This window comes from Triticum dicoccoides, chromosome 5A (genome assembly GCF_002162155.2).
Source record: "Triticum dicoccoides isolate Atlit2015 ecotype Zavitan chromosome 5A, WEW_v2.0, whole genome shotgun sequence".
Taxonomy (NCBI): Eukaryota; Viridiplantae; Streptophyta; class Magnoliopsida; order Poales; family Poaceae; genus Triticum; species Triticum dicoccoides.
The window spans coordinates 221,928,926-221,939,607 of record NC_041388.1 but is presented as its reverse complement, the minus strand read 5'-3'; the positions used below and the strand labels follow the sequence as shown (position 1 = coordinate 221,939,607).

The 10,682-nt window shown below is 40.6% G+C and overlaps 1 long non-coding RNA gene across 5 annotated transcripts; it reads left to right on the top strand.

Moving 5' to 3' along the window:
- The first annotated feature begins 3,399 nt into the window (after nt 1-3,399).
- On the top strand, nt 3,400-5,535 carry LOC119300755. Of its 5 annotated transcripts, XR_005146713.1 has the most exons (4): nt 3,400-3,847; nt 4,105-4,892; nt 5,004-5,082; nt 5,174-5,535. It is a non-coding gene; the product is annotated as an uncharacterized LOC119300755 (long non-coding RNA). The 5 variants fall into 5 exon arrangements; XR_005146711.1 differs by having other exon boundaries at nt 4,105-4,480; nt 4,570-5,535; XR_005146712.1 differs by having other exon boundaries at nt 5,004-5,535.
- Nucleotides 5,536-10,682: the final 5,147 nt, after the last annotated feature.

Here is a 10,682-nt window from a genome sequence, read left to right as displayed (position 1 = left end):
ACAAGTTTCGGGGTCATCGGTATTGTACCGGGACCACCGGAAGGGTCCCGGGGGCCCACCGGGTGGGGCCACCTGCCCCGGGGGGCCACATGGGCTGTAGGGGGTGCGCCTTGGCCTACATGGGCCAAGGGCACCAGCCCCAAGAGGCCCATGCGCCTAGGGAACCCTAGAGGGAAGAGTCCTTGAGGGGGAAGGCACCTCCGAGGTGCCTTGGGGAGGATGGACTCCTCCCCCTCCTCTTGGCCGCCGCACCAGATGCCATCTGGAGGCTGGCCGCCGCCCCTTGGGGTGGGAAACCCTAAAGGGGGCGCAGCCCTCCCCTTCCCCTATATATATGAGGCCTAGGGGCTGCCCATAACACGCGATTTGATCTCTCGTTGGTGCTGCCCTGCCCCTCTCCTTCCTCCTCTTCTCCCATGGTGCTTGGCGAAGCCCTGCGGGATTGCCACGCTCCTCCACCACCACCACACCGTTGTGCTGCTGTTGGATGGAGTCTTCCTCAACCTCTCCCTCTCTCCTTGCTGGATCAAGGCGTGGGAGACGTCACCGGGCTATACGTGTGTTGAACGCGGAGGTGCCGTCCGTTCGGCACTTGATCATCGGTGATCTGAATCACGACGAGTACGACTCCATCAACCCCGTTCACTTGAACGCTTCCGCTTAGCGATCTACAAGGGTATGTAGATGCACTCCTCCTTTCTACTCGTTGCTGGTCTCTCCATAGATAGATCTTGGTATTACGTAGGAAATTTTTTGAATTTCTGCTACGTTCCCCAACACTCCTGACCCGGCCACTGCTAACCCGGTGGTTATTGCTGCCGCAGCCGTAGAGTTTTGAGCGGGCTGCGTGCCAGTCATGAAGACCCCCGCTCTGCTAGGTGGCTCGAAGGGGTCCGGAATACTGCTGCCATTGGAACAGCCCCCAAGCCCACCATCTTGTAGTTGATATAACGAATCTGTCTCACCCGTGGATGACTCGCCATCAGACCGGATGACCGTCTCGCCACCAAACATAGATCCTTCAGAAAATTCCCCTCCATGGATGCATCCCATGAAGGCACGCTTCATAGCGGGTTGAGCCCGGGTGGGTCTTGCGCGTTGAGCCGTCTCGATGATGTCGGTGCAGATGTCCAGCTCAGGACCCGGCTCACCGATCCGGCCGATGAAGACGTGGATCCCGCCGAAGGGGACCCGGTACCCGTACTCAATTGAGCCGGCGTCGGGGCCCCAGCCCGCGTCGTCGATGTAGAGCTTGCCGCGACGACTCTTGGTCATCCGGCCCACAGCGTATCCCTTGAGCCCTTCGAAGCTGCTCTTCAAGAACTTGAATCTTTGGTTTAGTTAGGCCAACTAGATCAATTTTTCTTGCCATGGGAAGATGTGCTTTGTGATGGGTTCAATCTTACTATGCTTGATCCCAGTGACAGAAGGGGAACCGACATATATGTATCACTGCTATTAAGGATAACAAGATGGGATATATTTCTACATAAATAGATCTTGTCTACATCATGTCATCGTTCTTATTACATTGCTCCATTTCTCCATGAACTTAATACACTAGATGCATGCTGGATAGCGGTTGATGTGTGGAGTAATAGAAGTATATGCAGGCAGGAGTCGGTCTACTAATCTTGGACGTGATGCCTATATAATGATCATTGCCTAGATATCGTCATGATTATTTTAAGTTCTATCAATTGCCCAACAGTAATTTATTTATCCACCGTATGCTATTTTTCTCGAGAGAAGCCACTATGGCCCCCGGGTCTCTTCTTTATTATATTTGCTTTCATGATCTATTTTTATTTGCTTTTATTTTTAGATCTATTAATCCAAAAAATACAAAAATACCTTGCTGCAATTTATTGTTATATATTTTATCTCGCGTTCCCGCGACATTTATTTATCCAATCTACTACAATTTTAGCTATCTTTTTACCTGTGAGGGATTGACAACCCCTCTCCTATGTCGGGTTGCAAGTATTTGTTCTTTGTGTGCTGGAATTGTTTACGTGGTGTTGTGTGGTTCTCCTACTGGTTCGATAACCTTGGTCTCATCACTGAGGGAAATATCTATCGTAGCTGTGCTGCATCATCCCTTCCTCTTTGGAGAAATACCGACGTAGTTCAAGCCGCATCAAAAGGAATTTCTGGCGCCGTTGCCGGGGAGACATCATCAACATCTACCACGTTCCTAATCACAAATCTCATCTTCTTGCAATTCACATTATTTACAATTTGCCTCTCGTTTTCCTCTCCCCCACTTCATAAAAATTTGTTGTTTTATTCGACCTTTTTTTCGTTCGCCGTTTTCTCGTCAGATCTGTTTTTGAGTGCAATCTTGTTGCGTAGTCATGATGAATTAAGAGAACACCAAGTTGTGTGATTTCTTCAATACCAACAACAATGATTTTATTAGCACTTCGATTGCTCCTCCCGTCACTAGTGCGCAGTCTTATGATATTAATGCCGCTTTGTTGAATCTTGTTATGAAAAATCAATTTTCCGGTACTCCTAATGAGGATGCCGCATCCCATCTTAACACATTCGTGGAATCATGCGATATGCAAAAGAAAAGACGTGGACAATGATATTGTGAAGCTGAAATTATTTCCGTTTTCTTTGCGAGATCGTGCAAAAATTTGGTTTTCTTCTTTGCCTCGCAATAGTATCGATTCTTGGGATAAGTGCAAAGATGCCTTTATTACTAAGTATTTTCCGCCCGCGAAAATTATTTCCCTTAGAACACAGATCATGAATTTCAAGAAACTTGAACATGAGCATGTTGCACAATCTTGGGAAAGGATGAAATTGATGCTAAGGAATTGCCCAACTCATGGGTTAAATCTTTGGATGATCATACAAATTTTTTATGCGGGGTTGAATTTTGTTTCTCGTAATCTTTTAGATTCCGCCGCGGTTGGTACTTTTATGAAAATTACTTTGGGTGAAGCCACCAAATTGCTTGATAATATTATGGCAAATTATTCGCAATGGCATACCGAAAGATCTCCTACTAGTAAAAAAGTTAATTCAGTTGAAGAAATTTCTTCTTTGAGTAAAAAAGTTAATGCTCTTATAAAATTGATTGCTAATAAAAATGCTCCTATTAAGAACAGTAAAACTGCACCTAATCCCTGCAATCTCAGGGATTAGACGTTTTTGGCCGTTAGATTTCGTTGGTTAAACATTATTGATCATCAGATCTAAAGTAAACGCGATGTTTGCTGGGAACTGGGCCTGAAGTCGTGAGGGCAGCTATTTCCATAGCTATTTTCGAGCCCTGTGATTAATTGCGCCCGTCTTCATACTCGGCCCAAGGCAGCAAAGCCCGCTTCAATGTTGCAGAATATAAAAACCAGCGAACGAGCACTGAGACTCGTCGTTGCTCACGCCGCCCGTTCCTCTCCCCGCCGCCGCACACGACGACATCTCCTCTCCTCCCTTCCCTGCACACCGCTATCGCCGCCTATGCCTCTGCGCCCTTGTCCGTCTTGTGGCAGACCCCCACCACCGCTGACTGGATCCCCGTCGCGCCCCAATCGACGGCGCCGCGGCCGTATTCTCGACAATGAGCCTGGATCCCGCCACATCCAGGCCATCCACCGTCCCATCGTCAATGCCTTCCCTCACCAAGCGCTTCCCCATCTCTCCTCTGCATTCTTGGTGGCGAAAGCCGGCCCCTCGGACTTTGGTTCTGGCTCTCTTCGAACGGATCGGATACATGTGCGATGATTCCTGCGTGAGCGATCTTAAACTATGTTGCCTTTTTGAAATGGAATCCAGCAACTAGACGGCAGGAATCAAGCAGCAGCTCACCTCCATAGCCTACAGTGGCGGCAAGGTCCGTATGCTCATCCCAACCCCCGATGTTTTCTCTGCATTTTATTTATACATGCAGCGCCTACCATTTATGTCTGATGCTGAATTTTGGAGACTAAAATACACTAAACTCAGGACAAGTGCTATTTTCTATTCACGGATCTGCAGTGATTGATTCAATCCTCCTGGATGTGCTTTGGCAAAGAGTTTTGAGATAAAAGATTAATACTCACATATGATCAATTAGTGGATGTGCCTTGACGGTTGCATTGGATACAGGTTTGCTGATCCACTAATAGACGGTCAATACGCACAGATAATGCAAGACCTTGTGAAAGAGAGGTTGCCCAGGTTCACTCCTGATCAAGCTAAAGTGGTCAAGGGCTCACCAGACTATACCGGAGTCAATCAATATAGAACTAACTTCACAAAGGAGCCGAAATTGATGCAGCAGGCGCTGACTAGCTACTCAGTCGATTTGCGGGTTATGTGAGTTTCCTGTCTTAAGCCGCAGGTTTTACATCTATATATATAGCCAAAACTTTGCAGTTGAGCGAAATGGCAAACCGATTGGACCAAGGGTATGAAGCTCTTAGCTGAAACCTTTCTCAACTTTACTTTCTCCGAGCATAAGTTCAAAATTAACATGAAAACGGTACTGGAGCTCCATATCTCTTTGTTCTGTCTCATGCCTCTAAATCATCTTGTCATGCGTATATACTAATGTCGTTGTCATGTTGCCAGGAATGGAACAACCAGGGAACCACAACTCAATAGAGGAGGTGAGGCGATTGGCATGACATGCGACCAGATGGCCCTGCAACTTGGCCAAGCTGATCTAGTGGCAGTTTACTGGGCCTCGGAGGGAAGCTGTCGGAGGCCGCCACTCCTCGTTGCTGAAGTCAAACACCATTATGTCGCGTGCGTACACCTCCTTGAACTTGGCACTGGCATAAAGGGCCAGAAAGTTGGCGACCCCATTGATTACAGCGACGCCGTCGCTGTTGGGCACCACCTTTAAAGAAGCGCTCCCCGTATCCCTCCAGCCACTGTCACTGAGGCCAAGGGTGAGGATCTTGCAGATCTCTGGCTCGTGGTACCTACCCGAAGTGTTCTGGCAGAGTCTGACAAAGCGCTCCCCGTATCTGTATGTTCTGGCTAATCTCGATTTAATCTAGGTCATCTATGGAATGGAACTGAAAATCCGGAGTCATTTGAAATAACAGTTGAGGAACAAAAGAAGATACTACTTGACAGGTCAGTCAGGCTCAACTGCGTGGAGTTCCCTTTTTCCTTTTTCCTGTTGTTAAAACTGATGTTGACTATTTTATGGTTTTTTCTTGGTCAGTTTTGTATTTGTTCAGTAAAGGATGGGTCACATATCTAGAGATAATGTTGTGGAGCAACTTCTACTTTGCCGAGCATGTTACAGAAACATTTTTCTTAGTTGAATTTAAAATCATTTTTTTAATTTCCATTTGAATTAGTTGTACAACTGACAACTTGACTTTGCTTATCTGAAGCCCTGCTATGCACTCCATAATTAATGGGTGTATTATCTAGAGGGCCAATGGTCCTTTTTTTGCAAATGGCACTTCTTTTGAAGTTTCCTCCAATCATCACACATGTTCTGGTTGATGCGCTCATATATTTGCACAAATTTGAACATGTATACATCTATTTCATTTTTAAGTGAACCATATTTCTTTCCATTTGCATCAAGTGTTAGTGCCAGGCCGCATGACCTCAATTTGAGAAAGAGGTAATGGCAACAGTTACACCATCTATGCAGCATTGCATTGTCGTAACCTCTTTCTACTGAGTGTACTATGAATCTGTGATGGATACGCAAAGAAGATAATGGCCTACCCTTTATAAAGAGAGAGGATAATTATTGCCATGAAGTATACCTAAGGAATAGGAATGATTCCATAATAATGATGTGTTTCACCAACAGTTTTACTACCCATTCAGTGCTGGCATTTATGCACCTAAAAACCAACGTTCCTCTCCTCTCCCCAACTCTCCATCTTACAATGTAATTTTGTATATAAAAAAATCTCAAACAAAATTTGGTCCAACAGAAACATCGCCCCGAATGCCAACGGAGCAACTTACACTTGATTACGGTAACTTTTAAACAAACAAAGCACACGGACAATAGACAATATGCAAAAAAAATACAATCAGTTAATTATCTTCTTCCAAAAGATTGCAGAATTCAAGGGAGAAAATTTATAGCAAATTTAAAATATATAATCGTACCTATGACCGAGATCACTTAATACAAGAAGTTTCAACGGAGAATGTAACCACTGACGACAACAAGCAAGAAAGACCAAAGGATATTATAGATAGAGAGGAAGTAAGGTACTAACGTACCTCTACTTAATTCCACTATTTAGAAACAGAAGGGTCGATGAATTTATAACTAAGTCCAAAAAACCTACAGCTGTTCCTATCGTACTTAAAGCTTAAGGCTTGAAGATGCCTTCCTGAAAAGCCTTTTTAAATCCAAATCCAACTTTAAAAAGGTTTTAATCACCAAGCTAACACACAAAAAAAAAATCAGAATTAAGACGACAAGGGGCTAACAATGGGCCTCAAATAAGGAAATTCTATTATGTGGCCCATACCAGCACAATAATTATTTAAAAATAAAAGAAACTACATGTTTTTACAAAAATATTGCAAACCTATTTCATACCAAATTCCTAATACATGGGCGCGGCAACGCGCACCATACATGATATAGTAGATTTTAATGACGTGCCTTTGTCTACTTTGATTGAGCAAACTAGTGATGTCATAAATGTGAATTTTATCTGGCGAAACAATTTCAATAACAATGCTTATAAAGGTAATTTTAATCCTAGGCCTTTTCCTAGTATTTCCTCTAATAATTGTGGTAATACCTATGGTAATCCTTCTTATAATAATAATAGAAGAATAATATTAAAGAATTTATCAATACTCAAAAAGCTTTCAATCCTACAATAGAAGAAAAACCGAATAAGATTGATGATATGTCTAGAAGTATTGATAGAATTTCTCATGATGTAAAAAATCTCAAGATGAAATTTTTTGTACCTAAGGTTGAGGAATCAATTAAGGCCCTTTATGTTTCTATGGATAAAAGTAAGAGAAGAACCGCTATGCTTAGAGGTAGAAGAAATTTTTTAGAAAAAGCGTTTTCTAGTGATTGCTTTCATAAAAGTGATGAAGTTCTTAAAATGATCGGTGTTCCTTCTATTGATTCTTTGTTTAGTAAAATTAAGATTGATAATAAAGGGACTGAAGAAGAGTCAACTTTAGCTAGAAGGCGTCCTGGTAATTCGGAGGGTGAAAATCTTGTTAAGAAAATTGATAAAAGTGGGTTTGAAGAGGTCAAAACTTTAACTAGTGATGTGCCCACTCTTTTGGATTACAAAGACTTTAATCATGATAGTTGCTCTTTGATTGATTGTATTTATTTGTTGCAATTCATGATAAATTCACCCCATGCTTATGAACACAATAAAGCTTTTACTAAACATATTTTTGATGCTATGATGAAAGCTTTAGAAGAAAAGTTGGAATTAGAGATTTCAATTCCTAGAAAATTGCATGATGAACGGGAACCTACTATCAAATTCAAGATTAAAAATTATGAGTGTTTTGCTTTATGTGATTTGGGTGCTAGTGTTTCTACAATTCCGAAATCTTTATGTGATTTGCTTGGTCTTACCGATATTGAAGAGTGTTCTCTAAATTTGCACTTGGCGGATTCCACTATTAAAAAGCCTATGGGAAGAATTAATGATGTTCTTATTCTTGCAAATAGGAATTGTGTGCCCATAGATTTTATTGTTTTTGATATTGATTGCAATCCGTCTTGTCCAATTATTCTTAGTAGACCGTTTTTACGTACTACTGGTGCCGTGATTGATATGAAAGAAGGCAATATTAAATTTAAATTTTCACTAAGGAATGGTATGGAACACTTCCCTAGAACTAGAATTAAGCCACCATATGAATCAATTACGAGGGCATCATATGGATCTAGAAACAAAGATGACAATACTTAGATCCTTCGCATTATGCCTAGCTAGGGGCATAAAACTATAGCGCTTGTTGGGAGGCTACCCAATGAATAAAATTTATTTTCGTATTTTTTCTTTCTATTCTTGAGTGTTTGCACTATTATGCTACTGTTATGATTGTGTTTTTTGTGTTTTAATTAGTGTTTGTGCCAAGTAAAGCCTTTAGGATCATGTTGGGTAATAGTTGATTTGATCCCGCTGAAAAATAGAAACTTTTGCGCTCATGAAAATAATTTTCATTTTTAACCGAAGCATGATAAAATACTGCTTATTTGGAAGAAGATTAATATACAAATTTCTCACGTTGTCCTAATTTTTCAGAATTTTTGTAGTAAGAGAAGTATTCGAAATATCCAAATTCCTACAGACTGTTCTGTTTTTGACAAATCCTGTTTTCTTTGTGTTGTGTGCTTGTTTTGATGATTCTATGGTTTCCTTTGAAGAGTTTTTTTTCATAGAACAGTTGGAATTCATTAGATATAATGCAAAAATAAAATATAAATGGGTTTGTAGCAGTACTTATAGTAGTGATTTGCTTTCTTATACTAATGGATCTCACGAAGGTTTTGTTGAGTTTTGTGTGATTGAAGTTTTCAAGTTTTTGATGATATTGCGATGGATGAAGGAATAAGGAGTAAGAAGAGCCTAAGCTTGGGGATGCCCATGGCATCCCAAGCTATTATCCAAAGAGAAGCAAGCAACTAAGCTTGGGAATGCCCGAGTGGCATCCCTCTTTCTTCTAGCGACCATCGGTATTTTACTCAGAGCTATATTTTTATTCGTCACATACTATGAGTTTTACTTGGAGCGTCTTGTATGATATGAGTCTTTTCTTGTTTTGCTTCTTAAGTCATGAATACTTGCTAGACACATCTATTTGAGAGAGCCAAAATTATGATATGACTTGTTAGAATTGCTGTCTCTATGCTTCACTTAAATCTTTATGAGCTATGGAATTGCTCTAGTGCTTCACTTATATCTTTTTGAGCATGGTGTGCTTTAGTATTTTTGAAGAATTGCTCTCATGCTTCACTTAGATTTATTTGAGAGTTAGTAAAAAGAATTAAAGAAATTCTCTCTTGCTTCACTTAAATTATTTTGAGAGAAGAAAATTTTTATGCTCATGTTCTTCACTTAGATTTGTTTGAGCTATCAAAAGCAACATATCAAATTAGTCCCAAAGTGACAGATATCCAAGGAGGATATAATAAAAACTTTCATGAAGATCATTGGACAAAATAAACTTGATTCTTTGTAATAGTTTTGAGATATGATGATAGTGATATGTGAGTCATGTTGATGAGTAATTATGATTTAGTAAGAATATTGGTGTTAAGGTTTGTGATTCTCTATGCAAGCACGAAAGTCAATAGTTATGCAATGAAATTACGTCCTACTTGTGGTAAATTATTCAGTGTTAGTTATGCTTAATGCTCGCTTATGAGATTTTTCGTTTCTTGGTTGGATGCTTCTCAATCTTTCGCTAGCCTTCATTTGCACTAAGTATGATCACTACTTGTGCATCCAAAATCCTTTAAAACAGTTTTTGCCACATGAGTCCACTATATCTACCTATATGCGGTATTCTTTTGCCATTCTAAGCAAATTTGTATGTGCCATCCCTAATTTTCAAAATAAGTTTCTCTTTTGTGTGCTCATATCGCTCATGAATCGGTAGGGGGTGGCTAATATATTTCCATGCTAGATGTGTTATTCTCAAGATGAGTGTTTATTCACTTGTCATTGCACGAGAGTACGACAAAGGTATTAGGGATGCCCAGTCCCGAAATGAAAAATGAATTTACTTTATGTTGTCAAATAATAAATTCCTTGGAAAGTGTTGGTATGGAAGACACTCGTGGATACTGTTAGCCATGGAAAGTGGAAGTATGGTGGAAAAAGGAATAAACTTTATTTCCTGTTTGGGAACCACCTATGATATATCTAGCATGGAAAGTATTGGGAACTACTCAATCGTTTTCGTTGACAGGAAAAGCATGCCTCCCAAAATGTTTTTATCTCTATCTTTTTCGCTTTGAGCTTTGGCACCTCTACAAATCCCTACTTCCCTCCGCGAAGGGCCTTTCTATTTACTTTATGCAATTTTTATTTTTACTTGAGTCTCCATCTTCTCTTATAAAGCACCAACTAAGGGGCACTATGATCGTACTTGAGCATTGTGTGTAGCTAATATGCGAGTGTGTTTCATGAATGGATCAATGATTGATCATAATGGGCTAGGGATAACTTGCTTTAGTGTTGATATTTTGAAAGACATCATTGCTTGTTGATTGAAATCTTCATGTCAAAACTAGACTATTGCTTTGAATTATATAAAAGTCCAAATGTCCATGCTACAAAGAAAAGAATATGTGATGAACATGTTAGGCAGCATTCCGCATCAAAAATTCCGTTTTTATCATTTACCTACTTGAGGACAAGCAGGAATTAAGTTTGGGGATGCTGATACGTCTCCAACGTATCTATAATTTTTGATTGTTCCATGGTGTTATATTGTCATTCTTGGATATTTTACTATCATTTCACAATCATTTTGTATCATTTTTTTGGGACTAACCTACTGACATAGTGCCCAGTGCCAGTTGATGTTTCCTGCTTGTTTTTAACATCGCAGGAAATCAATACCAAACGGAGTCCAAATGTAGCGAAACTTTTTGTGGATTTTTTCTGGACCAGAAGACACCAGATGGGCCAAGTAAGTGAGGAAATATGCCCTAGAGGCAATAATAAAGTTGTTATTTATATATCCTTACA